This window comes from Oenanthe melanoleuca, chromosome 4A (genome assembly GCF_029582105.1).
Source record: "Oenanthe melanoleuca isolate GR-GAL-2019-014 chromosome 4A, OMel1.0, whole genome shotgun sequence".
Classification (NCBI taxonomy): Eukaryota; Metazoa; Chordata; class Aves; order Passeriformes; family Muscicapidae; genus Oenanthe; species Oenanthe melanoleuca.
In genome coordinates, this window is record NC_079338.1 from 7,760,107 (window position 1) to 7,775,435 (window position 15,329).

Here is a 15,329-nt window from a genome sequence, read left to right on the forward strand (position 1 = left end):
CAGCCCTCAGCTCTTGATACCTGAGCTCAGGTCTGTCATTGGGAGACTGCTGAGCTTCCACCTTGATGCAGAGACTTGAAAAGGGTAAACCATTAGTGGTACCTGGGGTTTTAGAAATGTTTATTATGAAGGCCAGTATTTATTTTGTGACTGTCCAGAGCATCTCAACATCCCAGACCAAAACCACTTGAAGATAACATCCAAAGGGAAGGTATGAAAATGAACTGATTCAAGCAAATAAGGCTGTTAGAAAACAAAATAGAATTAACAGTTTTTACACTGGTACCACTATTGAATCTTTTTTAAACGCCTGTTTCTTGGCCAGACATGTTTGCAATAAAAAAAAACATGCTCTCTGGCTCTTTTCCACTGAATGCAGTTATGCTTCAGGAGCAGAAAGGGCTTAGGCAGAAATTCAGACCTCTTTCTTGTACTCCATCACCAGAAGATTTCACATGGGATGATTCTGGCCTGAAGATACTAGAGTGCTGTTTGCTGTGGAAGGGAAGCAGTGTTGAGCAGCTGCTAGGAAAACTTTGCCATACCTCATCTCCTGCTGCCTTCAGCAGGTGAAAGCAGAAAAGTCTGATGCCACTGAAGTCCATGATTTCCCTATGAGCCTTAAGACATGCTCCATGTGAGCAGGAAGGGAGCCAACCTGTGAGGGAAGCAGCAAGGCACTACAGAACAGGTTGGAGATACAGACTTACAACCAGAAACCAACAAGCCGAAAAGAAAAGACTCTACGTTATTTTCAAATCATCATCCCATAATAACCCAGTCAGAAAGACTTCTAGCCTAGGCTGAGTTACCTCTGGCTGGCCTGTAGCACAGAGAAACTCATAAAGGTTTGCAACCTTCACAAACCCTAGACCTTCAACTATGGTATCACAAGGGAGGGTCTGAGTTAATCCTTCAAAGAATAGGAGACAGCTGAGGCTGCTTTCATCTCTAGTGGTTCCTTTCTCTTCCACACATGAAAGTGGATCCTTATGTACATGCGCCTCCTCCTGCTCATTCAGCTCTCCCTTGAAAATCTACTTTTCCACAACAAATGTTGTGAATCTGAGAATTAACCTCATACTAGATCAGTATGAACTCTGATTTCACAGCTCCACAGGTGTCATGGATGAATATGAACAAAGGTGCTGTGGACAGCAAACACACAGCTCTGCACAATGGCTTGTGAGGGTTGGAGAATGCGGGTTCCCAGTATACTGCAATGCAAAGGTACCATAGGCATCAGGACAATATTGGCCCGCAGGGCGTGAAGAAGAAAAAGGTCTTTATGTGGCTCCCTTTCCACAAAGGAAGGCTTCATTGCCTGGAGATTCATTGCCTGGAGAATATCCCATGACAGTTAGAGTTTACTGCCAGGCTGGCTCAGGGCAGTGCTCTCCCAGCACTAGAAGATCAGAGATAAGGGTAGTCTGTGCACTTCCACACCAGCCTGCAAGACTGAAGCCTTACAATTATAAAAAGCATGATAGAGAATGCCTGTCTTGACTTAGAGAATTCCCTTCCCAAGCTTACTGGAGTTGTGACCTGGAAAATTAAAATGCAAGAAACTCTCCAGCTGCTGACCAGGCAAACTGGTTGATACTGGATTTAAAGATTCAAGGCTCTCTGCTGTAGCGCACAGGCACCAACTGCACTGGCTGAAGTGCCCCTCTCCTCTTTAGTGTGCCCAATACAATCTACAGCGGCAGGACTGAGACTGTCTTTGTGATACAAATAATTCGCAACAGCTGAAGAGAAAGATTCCTCTGAAACCTGATTGAGGCACTTCAAACAGCATTTCAGAAAGCTGTCCCAGAGGAAGGACTACTGACTTAGTGAGACTGACCACATGATGATAGTAAATGGAGAATGTGCCAAAACACCAACTTACATCTACAGACCACCTCAGTGCACTTACTTCTTTAGAGGAGAATATCCCTTTATTCTTTTCACTGTGAACCCTCCAGCATCTTCCTTCCCTTTCTCCCCTGCACACACTTGCAGATCACTTTACATCAGGACACAGCCAATAAAAATATGGAAGATTTGTTCATGCCAAGCAGTATTTCTACTGTTCGTCTCCAAACTCTTGGTTTTGTTTGGCCACAAAGGGAATTCCATAAGCAGTAGTGAAGGCTAAGCATGTGTGCAGGTACAAACATCAAGGAGAAGTTAATTCCACAGATTTATCCTCCATGTCATTGAGACAGCTACAGTGCGCTTTGAAATGGCATAGATGGAACCAAATATTAGTTTGAAGACAGAATACCAATATCCCAGAAATAATACTTTTATTATAATTTCAGAGTCCAGAAAGCAGTGCAGCATGAGTTTTCTGACAAAAGAGTGCGTTTTTTTCTTCTCATGGTTCTTGAATTATGTATTTCAGTGTACAAAACAGCACAGGTTTGACAAGTCTTAAACCTGAACAGTAGAAGAGTTTTGAACCCCAAGATTAAGGAAAGATATATTCATGAGATCCTGGCCACAAGACAGTGTATGGGAAGAGGGTAAGGCCTGTTGGACATCTTTTCAAAACACTTTCAGTGACCAGCTTCTTTAAGAAGCTCAAGGAAGCACTAATTTCAGCATGCATCCATAGGGTGGAAGACCACAATTCATGGAAAATGTAGGAAAGTTTTATTCTCCATCTCATACAGATTTAAACCAAATGTAGGAAGAAAAGATATTTCAAGAATTTTAAGTATGACCTTTTGGCCAGCTTGAGCCAAGTATATAAAACACGACAGTACATTTCAGCCCTCACCTCTGACTGTGAAAGTCGGGTGTTTAGAGAATACAGTCAGTCATTCATCTGGTGCTCAAAGATATCACCTAATCAAGAGCTGGGATCAGGAAGAAATCCTCAGCTGACATTAAAATGTTAAATGAAACGGACTGAATCCAGTTATTATTTCTATTGCAATTGCTAATATATGAGATGAGGCTGGAGGGTCTGATTACCAAGATAAACACATGCCATCAATGCCACTGGAGACAGAGACTGAATGAAGATTTGGATCTGTTCTGCTCTGCAGTTCCAGGTCAGACCACCCTTCTACCCCAGGCCTGCTGATATCTGGGAATCCAGTAAACTCCCATGGGCTCAGAGAATCCCTGTCCCAGCAATAGTGTCTACATGCTCTCATGCATCACAAAGGCTACAAACCTCCATGGTTGCCCAACTGTTTTGCTAACCTCCATGTTCCAGGAGATATTTCCTTCTTTTGGAAAATTCAAAGCTCAGAGATTTATAAACACTAGTAAATCCAGCATATAAACAGAGAAACCATCTCCTTCCATGAGCAAGTTAATTTCTCTTGTAAGAGATCTCACATCAGGTCTTCATCTCTTAAGCCAAGGTACCAACACAGCCTTCCTTGTCATGCAAGTGCCTTAGCAGTCAGCTGATAAGTCTCCCTGCCAGTCCTAGCTCTTCAATGCAAAGATATGTCATAAACCTTCTTCCCAAAAAAATCCTTCACTGAATGAGAGGAAAATAACTGGAGTCCATTGACAGCTTTCAACTATCTGAAAAGACTTTGTGAAGTTTTATAGGGACCCAACCCAGCCAAGAACAATCATGCTTAAAAGAGAAATTAAAATTAAATATCTTTATTTTTTCATTAAGGAAAAAGCAGCATGTTCCACTGGAGCACCCACTCCACCTCTGTGCCACTGTGACACCCCCACTGACAGTTATGCTTAGCTTCTGCCAGTGCCTCATGGAGACCACCAGGATGGGGCATCACATTCGGTACTCACCTGCCAACATTGTTGGCAATGATTCCATACAAACAATCTTTTCAATGACAGGTGCCATCCCATATGGAGGCCACTGTCAGAGAAGAACAGAGCCAGAGGCCAGTACTAGATGTGGTGGTAACCCACCTGCTCTCTTGATCCCATGTATCCACACTGGACTCCAGCCAATACTATGCAGCCAAATGTAATAGATGATTCCATGACATTACTCCAGCTTACACCAGACTGCACTCCTAGTGTGGCTTTATTTTGCAGCTGCCATCTGAATGCCAATCTACTCTGCCTTTGGCATTCTGCAGGACCCACTCTCACACCTCAGTGTATCCTTGCAGTTGAAACAAGATGTTTGCTCATACATATTTTTAATTCTGTTGCTACCCTAGCTCCTTCTCATTAGTGGCCTTGCACAGCCACTGGTTCCACACCAGGGGAACAGCCCAATTATCTTGCACAACTCAGGGGAGAGCCACTACTCCAGGAGAACAGGGGTGCTTGCCCCAGTGGGAACAGCTGCTGTCCCATGGTGACGGGAGGAAATGCCAGAAGTTGAGAAAGGCAATGGAGGAAATGCCAGATAAATTCCTCAACACCAGAAAAAGAGAAACACCATCCTTCTGGCACATGCTGTCTTTGTTACATCTCAGAGGACTGCGCACAACCCTGCAGATGCAGGTAAGGAGTGATTTCTGAACAGAGCAGCTCCCTGGGGTAGAAGTCTGGGAGTAACATGGGGCTGGGCAACTCCAGGGCACACTCACTCTTTACAGGACAAAATGGCACATGGTCACAGACTCAAAGCTGGCCAGTAGAGACATACATTGCTGAACAGGATGGGCTTACCCATCACCAATATTTCAGCTTCTGTTGACTTGGACTGAAGCTCCCAAGGCACCACCTTAACCAAGCCTGGTCACACTGACCCCAGTATCTCCTTGGAGCTGACACCTACAGGTCAAGCTACAGTCAGGGCTACCAGCAGACAGCATCATCCCACTCTCCCTGTGCACAGGGCAGACACTTCAAGCCTGGGTTGCAGTATGACACACAGAAGAAGGTAAGACAAGCATTATGCATTTCGGCTAAGCCAAAATCTCTCTGTTCACTTCTCCACACAGACATCATCACAGAGACTCACTCCTTCATGTCATGACATGAGACATGGGCTCCACCTCCCATAAGAGATCTGTCAGCTCAGGCTGAGGCACGTGAAATCCAGCTCCTTCTCCTCCAAGGAGATAAGTGACTGTACAGCCTTAGCTACACTTATTGGTGTCTATAGTGAGGGAAGAGGAGGCTGACTCACCCTTTGGAGGTCCAGTCCCTTCACCTCCTGCCTTCCCCAGGCTCTGCACCAGCAAAATGGATTTTCACTGTCAGTCCTGCTCACAGTCTTGGGCAATTCCACATGATTTTGTGTGGCAGCTGTGCTCTTTTTGAAACACTGCATGGTCCAGAACAGACTGACTGCACAGCAAGGTGAATCACAGCCATGAACAAAATGTCTGGACAATTGCTATGGCAAAAAGACTGGCATTGCTTCAAACTACTGCTGCCAATTATCTCCTGGTTGTACAATTAATCTCTTATCATTTTCTCTCACCAGTGCTGGGCAGGAAGAGCTTTAAAGCCTTTGCTTTTCCCTCACTAATCCTTGCTGGACTGAAAAGTCCCATGGACCAGGAACAGACTGCTCTTCTGGATCAGAAACAGAGCCCATACTTTGTCTTCACTGACTGTTGAAAACATGCCCTCAGATGTCCTGATTTTGTCTTCTAATGAAAGCTGAATGTCATTGTGAGCCCCACCAGGAACAAATGTCGCAGCATGAAGCCCCAGTTCTGGCCACTTATTGTACCAGACAGCAGTTGAACTGTCTGTCCCAGAAGAGGGGCACTGGGCAGGAATGTGCCACCTCATCTGACACCAGCTTGCCTGGTGCCATGTAGGCCATCCTGTTGTCAAAAATCCCCAAATTTTGGTGGTGACACCAGTCATCACTGAACTAACAGGGCTGCATCACTATATCCCTTCAGTGCCTTTGTACCCACCAGGTCTAGAAAGATGAGCTGCTGGAAACAGGGTTTTACCCACCCAAGACTCTCTGCTTACTGCAGCACTGGCCACCTGCCCTAGAGCATCTGACATCAGCAGGTGAAAGCTGCCCTATTCTGCACTTTTTGCTACACATGCCAGAAGCGATTGCGGCCCTTTAAAACCCTGAGGCAATGTTGTGTATTCATGAGTGCCATCTGCTGGCACCTTCTCCATTAATCTTTCCTAAGCCACTTAGTGGAGTCTGGAGTGTTCCAGATCCAGAGCACACAGGTACCATCGACTCCTGTCTCCTTCCTAGCAGAGGAAAAATTCTGTGCCTTCTTCAGTATCCAAAACTTTCTGGTCTCATCAGTTGCTGGAAATAAATCAGGTAGATCCATTCTATAATCTGCTACACTAATTGTTTAAGTAAAGTGAACATGTTTCCCTGGTAGGGTTAAGAATAAGAGTTAAGGAAACACTTGAGACCTCAAGAGATTCTTAGTGATGTTTCCACTATCTGGATGACAAGACATCAACACAAAAAAAATCCACCCAGCATATATGTGCATTGGCTTCTTTCTCAAGACTGCCTGGCCCTCTGGAATCTCAGTGTCTAAGGACTGCAGCTGCAAAGAGAACTCTGAGACTCAGAAAGCCAGGTATCTTGCAGAGTGTGCTGAGGGCCAGAAAGGATGGCTCTGCCATGAGTGACTTACCATTTCTGCATCCCCACTGGATGTCTGTCTAAATGACCTACTGTAACCTAAGCAAAAATTACTGAGCTTGAAGTAGAAATCTTTGGATAAACATTCGTGATCCATTTTGCATGGCAGGTCAGACTACCTGGTCAGAACTTCCCATTCTCTTGTGATCAGGGCCATGATGGGAGAGCTGGAATCTGAGAACTGGCAGCCAAAGAACAGCAGGACACTCTAATGTTTTCCCTTTACCTGGAATCACAGTACCATTAAATCAGGAGGGAAAATACTAGTATTTCCTGACCAGTTTTTTCTCAAGCAGTAATGAAAAATTAAGAAGATATACAGTATGACTGATATGAACTGTATGCAGTAAACAAATAATGAAAATAAACTATTAGAATATGCAGTGTGGAAACTCCTATACTATATGTGCTATTATTTGTTAATTATATTCTCACAGCAATATACATCTGCAGCACCCTGTAGTCCAAAGTCCCTTCCTTTCTAAGTGTTAATTAGGGCTCACAATCAATGCTGAGAGGTGAAGGAAGTGTGTTAGTCCCTCTCCTACGTTTGTAAAGCCCCAGAAGCAAAATCCAAACAGACTTGCACAAAGTCACAAGTGAAGCAATAGCACTGCCAGAAACAGAGTTCAAAACTCCTGGATTCCAGGTTCTTCCCACAGAGAGAGAGAGATTGGTAACGAATCCCCTAAGAGGTGGGAATGAGTAAGAACATCACAGTGTGCAGTCTGCCTGTTTTCACATGTGAGTTAATTAGATTGTAGCCTAATTAAAATACAGCCTTTGCATCTTGCCCTTCTTCCCTGATGATGTTGGCAGCAGGTATAGGTTGTCCATACATTTAAGCTGCAAGCTAGGAAACACCTTCTAACCATGGAAGGAGTGGAACTGCCCTATGATGGGGCTGGAAACCCAGCGATTGAAGTATGGCACAAACTGTGCTCACAGAAAGCACCACTGGATATAGATGCCTACAAGGCAGAGGGAGAGAAATGAAAATATAAAAGGCTCCTCCTCCTAGTGCTTCCTTCCACAGTAAACTTGGTTATAGAAGTACCAAACACTTGCCATTTCAAATGAAGTCCCCAGGTGTCTGGAACCTCTAGAAAGCAGCTCCTGTGCCTTAGCAATTAAAACCAACATGAGTCCAATATGCTTTTAGTGGCCAGATTTAAAGACTACTTCTGCCAAAAACTGCAAAAACAAGTGGCAATCACGTATCTCTGTATCACAGGGAAGCTGGAAAAATGAGGGCTTTACTTGTGTTATGGTATCTCTCCTCCCTTTCTGCCAGGAACACAGTAGGAATGAAATGGACACAATTTACAAAAGGCCATGGAAATGAAACATTAACCAAAGATTTAACCTCCACGCACAACACCTCACAAACGAGACAACTCTACCACAATTTTAAAAGGGGATTTTGTCTTAAGATCGTTTATAGAGAGCAATGAAAAAGCTGGATTTAACTTACTAATCTCCAGCGAGGTCTGATTGGGAACTCACTGGAAAAACCCGTTGCCACCATTGTGCAGAGGTAGATGTGTCACTGCCTGGGGGAAGGCGGTGTTCAGGTACCAAGAGAAGAGGCCAGCCCAGGCTCTTATGGAAACCTGCAGTTCATGTCAGGATGAACAGTTACAAAATACCAAAATACCCCACTACAGAATCAGTTCATGAGTGAGCAGAGGTGAAATGCTAAATCCGATACAAATGTGCAGAAGTCTGAGCCACAGAGCCGGAGTGCTCAGGAGATGCGCAAGGCAGCTTCACCTAGGCTGCACGTTCAACATAATTTCCCACCAAGACACAACCTCCAGATGCAGACAGTGCTGGAAAGTGTAAGTATTTGGTAGATGAAAAGGCAAAAAACATCTGTAAGCTCCAAACGTAAAAGCCATTACTCTCATCCATAATAACTCACAGATGTATTTTTCCCTATCTTGTCTGCAAATGTTTCAAACCAACATTGCGTTTCCTACTGAACTATGATGCCCACAGAAGGGAACTCAAGTGAGATGATACAGTACATTGAAAATGAAGTTTCCAAAAGCATTTGAGACAATGGAAGAGAAAAGAAGGGATCAGAAGCACTAATGAATGAACACAGAGACAGGATTCCATCACTACTCTGAGCTTCAAAATCACATGGAAATCCCAGCTTTCCTAGTTTTAACAGGAAATAGCTCAGGAGATAGACTGAAAGGTCTGAGGCAATTCATTTTTCAACAAGACAATGCAGTCTGCAGTCAGAGCATCACATTGCAGTCAGGCTGCCTGTTACTCAGTGTGAAAAAAGATCAAAGAGAAGTTGCAGTCACATCACTGTTCTCTCACAGCTCATCTCCCGGAACAGTGGGAGTGTCTGCACTTACACAGAGAAGAAGCTGGTAATGCCAAGCAGCCCCTTTTCCTGCTTGCTGCAGTGCTTTGCATACACTTACTCAGAGCCTCCCCACAATCCAGCCCAGCAGCACTGCTGGGCAACTCCAGCACAGCAAGGTCAAAAGAGACAAAACTCTGGAAAGGTCTGGCTGGAAAAAAAAAGCCAAGAAAGTACATGTCTTTATGAACTTAGATCGGCTTCCATTCCCTTTTCTCTTCTGTTTCGCTGTCACCTACCATAAAAATTAAATAACATCTGGTCTTGTTGCCATGTTTACCAAGAGACACTGCAGACTCAGAAAGTCAAACTCAGTCCACCCTGCTAGATACTTGCTCCTGGTACACTTAGAAAAGCATAGTATAAGAGGGAGAGAACAAGGGACACATTCCTGGAAATGTAAATGTAAATGCCTACCCAACTTATAAAAGAAATATTGCAAAGGGGTTAGAGACACGTTAATTTATAATTAGGATGATTCTGTGCAGCTGTATCAGTAGCTACTGTTAAACAATGTGAAAAAACCTGATTCACAGATCCACAAAGGATCTGGGACAGAGAAGCGCAGCAGCATAATGCAATGCCCAGCCCTCACCCGCTGTCTTTACAAAGAGCAGTCAATATTCCTGCAAAGGTGCCTGCTTATGTTTCACATCTGCGTTAACTCTTCCATGCCCATTTCAGTCCTGATCTCAAAAAAGAGCACTTTTTCTTCCCAAAGAAGAAAAGCGCCATTTCTTCCCAAACGTCACCTATCCAGTTCTGCATAGCCATGAGTTGATCATATATTTCTTTGCCTTGAGAAGTCAGGATAAGACACTCCAAAACTCAAAGAAAAATAAAACAGTGCCAAATGCTCCTCAGATCATCAAAAACACAGGGCAGTACTGTAGCATGTACACAAAGCTTTCTGCTAGTGGGACAGCATTTTAGGAGGATTTCTGCTTTTCGTCTCTCTTCCTGATGCTTCCTTACAAATCAGGCTCTTTCCCTGCCTAGTTCTCCTGTGCTAGAAGTCTAATTGCAGCTGCAAGGAAAGACAAGCCATTTTGCTTGCATGTCTGCCTCTGCATTTGAAGCTGATCTGTATGAGACACTGCCACCCAGTACGATCTGCATATATACCAAAATGCGAGACCTGCACAAAATGAAGCAGGAAAACCATTTGTCGCTCCTCTCAGAAAAGGTTAACGACATGGATTATTTGCAAATGTTTACTATTAAGTTTTTTCCTATGCCTCTGAGCTATAGAATTTGTACATAAAAGGGGGTTCACCCTCTTGCCCCAGTCCCACAATCCTATTTGCTTCAGATTAACATGAATGACCTCTACTTCACTTGAGCTTATTCACTGCCCACAGAGCAGGGCCCGGTTGAACTGAATTATTTCCCTGCCATCATGAAATGCTATTCAGCTGCATAGGAGGGGACAAGGCTGCACATGCAGGTGTTAGCTTGCTATAGCATTAACTGTTCAACACCCAGACAAGCCTCCTATTTAAACCTTACTCAGATCAGAAGGGCTGCAGAAAACCACGACATAAATACACTTAACACACCAGAACACACACGATCACACATGGCAGGGGACAAAGCAGCCCTGCCATGAAACACCTAATCTCAGCTCCTTCTGATGCTCCCTCCCTCTCTGTCCTCAGCTGTGTCAGTTACCCAATGTACCCCACAATTGCCGTCTTAAGAGCACATCAGAGGTTCTGGGGTGGGTGCTGTTCAAAATGGCTTAATTTAAATTGACATATGAAGTGTCACCTCCAAAATAAGCTCGACTGAAGAAAGCCCTTGAGGACCTTTATGTCCCTTTTCTTTCTCTCTCTTCCTTCCCCTCTCACATCACGTTAAAGAGAGCTTGCACATCATTCACCACTCTGGTCACCAACAGAAAACAACACCTACCTGAAAGGTGTCTTCAGATGCATACTCTTAAGGGCAGGGAGGATACGCTTTCATTTTCCCAGTCCTCCAAGAATAACAGCCCAGACTGAAGTCAGATCTCCTGTGTCAGACACAAACTCAAATTATTCTGGCATATAAGGACAGATCTGTTCTGAAAGAATAGCACTGGGCAGTTAAAATTTGTTTTGCTCATTTGTTCTCCGGGCAGGCTGCCTGACTGAATGGACCCTTTTACTTGGGAAAACAAATATTAGGCCCAATCTTCAGCTGGCAGAAAGCCACACAATGCCATCAGTTTCTCTGTTACCCTGACTGAAATTTTGACCTATAGCTTACAATTACATTGAAGCTCTTTGTTTCTACCTGCATCTCCCGTACTTTCAAATGGCACAATAACTCCACTCACTAATTTTTGCAGACCAAAGACTGATTTCTCAGAACTCACTGCATCAGGCTCACAGTGGTCACTCTGTGCAGCACCTGGGCTGCTGGCAACACTTACTCTGATATGGACTTTATTGCATTGGGTTTGAGAGATTTTGTGGTGATTTGCAAATAATCAGAGAGTTCAGACACTACCCATAACTACTGTATTTAAATGTTCCATTTGTTACTACAAAACAAGATCCTGCCTAGAGAAGCAGAGACTGAAACTTAAAGTAGAGCAGACAATTATAAAGGACTGATGGCAATAACTGTCCTGCTCTCACAGAGCAAGGCAATCAACCTATTTGAATACTTTCAGCACCTGGACTGTTCAGCAAAAATTCCACCCTCAAACTCACTAAAGAATTACCCACCATTCTTAAGTCTACACAGGCAAGAATTTGCTTTCGCATTCAGTGAATGGTGGTTGGGGTTTCGGTTTAAAAAACAAAAACATGTATTTACTGAAAATCACATGTGACTCTTGTGATGAGCAAAGTCATTTAAAATAGTCAGAACCTGGAGGAGCCAGCCAGGACACAGAGGATGCTGTGGAGGCCCTTCTTCAGCACACACATACTGATCTTCAGTACGTGTGTGTTGTAAAAAAGCCAGAGTCTGACAAAGACTGGTAGGATAATCAGAATAAGGCACATTCCTCTCAGAGAGACCAGAGTAGCTAGCTTTTTTTAGCTTAACCAAACAGAGGCTAAGAAGGGTCATCACTGCCATCCAGAAATAGTTAAAATAAAACACCAAGGAAGAAAAATAGCTAGTCAACATCAGTGACTAGAAATAAAGAAGAAGAATAATAATAAAGAAGAAAAAAAAGGCATGAGCAAATTTGAGCTGGAAATTATAATGTTTCTGTGACCAGAAGGATGAGGCAGAAGCTACTTTTCAATAGAAATAATGGGGGAAGGAACGTTTGAACGTTGAACCATCTTTGGGCAGTTATAAAGCAGACTCTAGGACATGACACCTACTGTCAGTAGAACTGAAATCTGACATCCTTGAGTTTCCTCACTCCAGTGTGTGCTCAGCTAAAATCCAAAGAAGAAAAAAAATAAAACAGAGGAAAATGTCAACACTCACAACTATTGTCAAAAATCTCTCATGAAAACTAGGCCACAAAAACAGCAAGCTGTGCAAGGAGGAATGCCCAGAGGAGAAAAATGGCATCTTGCTGAATTCAGGCTCTCTGATAATTTGTGCCTCTCCATCACGGACATTTGCCGCATGCTTGTTCTCCAGCATGAATTGCCAGTTTGAATTTTCCTGCAGCATATCTACAGGAAAGGATATCTACAGGGAGGCATCAGGAATCTCTGTAAATGCTGGGAATAACTACCCAAAAGCACTCTCCTGCAGTGAAACAAACTGTTAGAGAGGAAAAGGAGGAGGATTATGTGCTGGATTGTGTGATAGTTTATGCAGATATTCTCATTAAGGAAATGGTAATCTTTGCCTGTAGATCCCTCCTTCTCTGAAAGCCTAGCAGTGCCACCGAATGACTATTTATCACGGTCAAAACACTAGTGAACTTATCCTTGTCTCCTTGCAGGCATGGAGCTTGTGATGATTTCCTTACTTGCCTCATAAGGTAGAAATATAAAGGAAAAATTAAAGGAGAGAAGGAAATGAAGAAAATGGATAAAACATACGTAGGGAGAGATACAGCTGAAAGGAACCCACTGTTCAAAGCACACTGGTCAGCAATGGAACAGACCTCTAAAGGCATTTGTAGCTCATTTCTTCTACTATCACCCCAAGAAGGAATTAGTCAATATATTAGTTTCCAGGCACTCGCTGAGGGACCATAGCACCATTGACAGCAGGAAGGATGCCTGCCCCTGTTCTCCACCACTTGCAAACCCCTGTTACTGGCAGCATACCCATAAAGGCAATGAAAGGACACAGCTGAAGCAATGAATAGCACAGAAACTAAGCCTCAGTTGCTGTCAGCCCAATGCCAGGTAAGTGCAACACATCTGCTTCCCAGATGCAAGAGGTTTCAAGGAAATATCAAAGGAAAACAAGCACAGTGGTTACCTCATATCTGATGAGTTTTTTAGACTCATCACAGTGATGTGACCAGAAAATATCAGCAAGTGGGTTTCTTGTGACAGAGCAGAAATAATGGTAAACACCTTGATCCAGTCATAGGTGAGACTGCTTAGAAAGTGCTGCCTGGTGATGAGCTGTAAAGACTGAATTCTCACTTGAAGGAGGCAGTTTTCACAGGGCAGAAGCCTATCCAAAAATATGATCAACATTCATTTTACTTTAATCACAGGAGCAAACTCAATTAACATGGCTGATATAGTAGAAAGTTGTACAAAATAACTTACTGGATTTCTCTATCATCTTTCCCACAGAAAAAAACATTGTTTGTCAGTCCCATCAGAATGCCTTTGATCTCAACACTGACCCAAGCAAAAAAACAAGAACAAATCTGTAGGAGAAGGGATTACAGAAAACCTCACCCCTGATGAATCACAGCTGTGCTAATTACCAAAAACAGCCTTACCCTTAATAGGTCACAGCTATAGCCAATAAGGATGAATGTGATAAAAGGGTTGGTTAGCTGGTCAGGGAGGATCCCGAGGAATGGAAGGAACTGAGAAAATTGAAGGAATGAGCCAGAGGTAGCCTAAGAGGAGAAGAAAGCCCAAACAAGGACTGAACAAATGGAAGAGAGAATTGCTGTTGTAAGATCAGTCTGAATCTGCAGTTAGAGCCTGTAGTCAAAGTGTAGGTAGGTAAGAACCTGCAGTCAGAGTCTGTAAGGGAAGCCTACATTGGGAGATTACTGTAATCAGAGTCAGTGAGGAGTTAGAGTCTGTAAGTAAAGTTGTGAAGAAGAAAAAATTAGGACCCTTCTCAGGTTGTTGAACAAGAGTGTGTTTCTCATGTCATTTTTTTCTCTAACGAGAGGTCTGCTGCAAAGAAATCAAAGAAAAAAAATGAAAAAAGTTCTCTGTAAGAGGCCATCTATTCTCTATCCACACTCTGCTTTGCCTCTGCCTCCCTAGGTATGAGCAAGGTGACTCCTGAGAGCTGGCAAGGTACAATGTGGACACAGCCTCCCACACCTGAATGAATGAACACCCGGGCACTTCTGGAAGGCTCTACCAGATCCTCCATTCTGCTCTGGTTTTGCTAGATGTGTTAATAAGTGATAAAGGTTTATTGTGCTGTAGTTACATTTTACAGCCATGCATAGTCCTCCTCTTAACAGCGTTCTCCCTCTTTAAATTCCCACAAGTAGGGAAGCACAGTCCATAGAGTTTAAGGATCTTCTGCATTTTGAAGCCATCACCATTACTAGATTAACTGAACTGGGTGGAACTGTCAACAAAAACAAGTAATCAGTCTTCCACAGGCTTACAGAAGGTCAGGGCTGCCAGGCAGAGAACCTAAAATTCAAGAAAGTCTGTCTCTGTATTAGATCTTAATTTAGGAACAGTTTGGGAATTTCAGCACTTTCTGGAGGTTGGGCATGCAAATCCTCTCCCTGAAGTCACAGGAGCTATTAGTAAGCTCAGAAGTTAAACATACATTAAACATCTCCTGACTTGTGGCCAGGATCATAAAGTCTGTGGAGTTGTCTGATACTGCCTTGTGCAACCCTTTCTTTACAATATGATCTTATCTGCTCAGGGATCTCAGAAACACTGTATAATAATTATTCAGTTTAAATCAGTTGAGGTCAGATTAGCCTTATTTTGGCTTTTCCAGGAAAAACCTGAAAGCATCTACAGATGTACATTGCATGTTCTGATGCCAGCAAAAACGCTGCTATTGCTTTCAAGAAAACTGGGAATTCATTGCAACATTTAGTGCTCTGAGTGTCACTAAGCAAAAATGGGACTCCCCCAGATTTCCCTACAGTTCTTAAATAAGAGCTATCAGTTCAAAAGACAAAAGCACTGTTTGCAGTGCTACTTGCAGTGATGATGATAATTGGAGGGGAAAAAAAGGAGAATTAGTATTTCTTCGTGGCACTGAATGTTCCTAGTAAATGCTCGAAATTGCAGCAGTAGTCAATGACAGACCAAGGTTATTGTTCACAGAAGT

General features: G+C 43.3%; 1 protein-coding gene across 3 annotated transcripts in view; it reads right to left on the bottom strand.

The window, feature by feature from the left end:
* The window catches only part of PAK3 (p21 (RAC1) activated kinase 3), a 132,330-nt gene that overhangs the window by 77,183 nt on the left and 39,818 nt on the right, over window positions 1-15,329 (bottom strand). For 2 of the 3 annotated variants that reach the window (XM_056491256.1, XM_056491254.1), the window contains exon 1: window positions 10,824-10,923. The exons of the other annotated variant lie outside the window; for it this stretch is intronic. The gene's annotated coding sequence lies outside the window, so the exon portion shown is untranslated. Of the gene's footprint in view, window positions 1-10,823; window positions 10,924-15,329 lie in introns of those variants that run through there. 3 annotated transcript variants of the gene reach the window in all.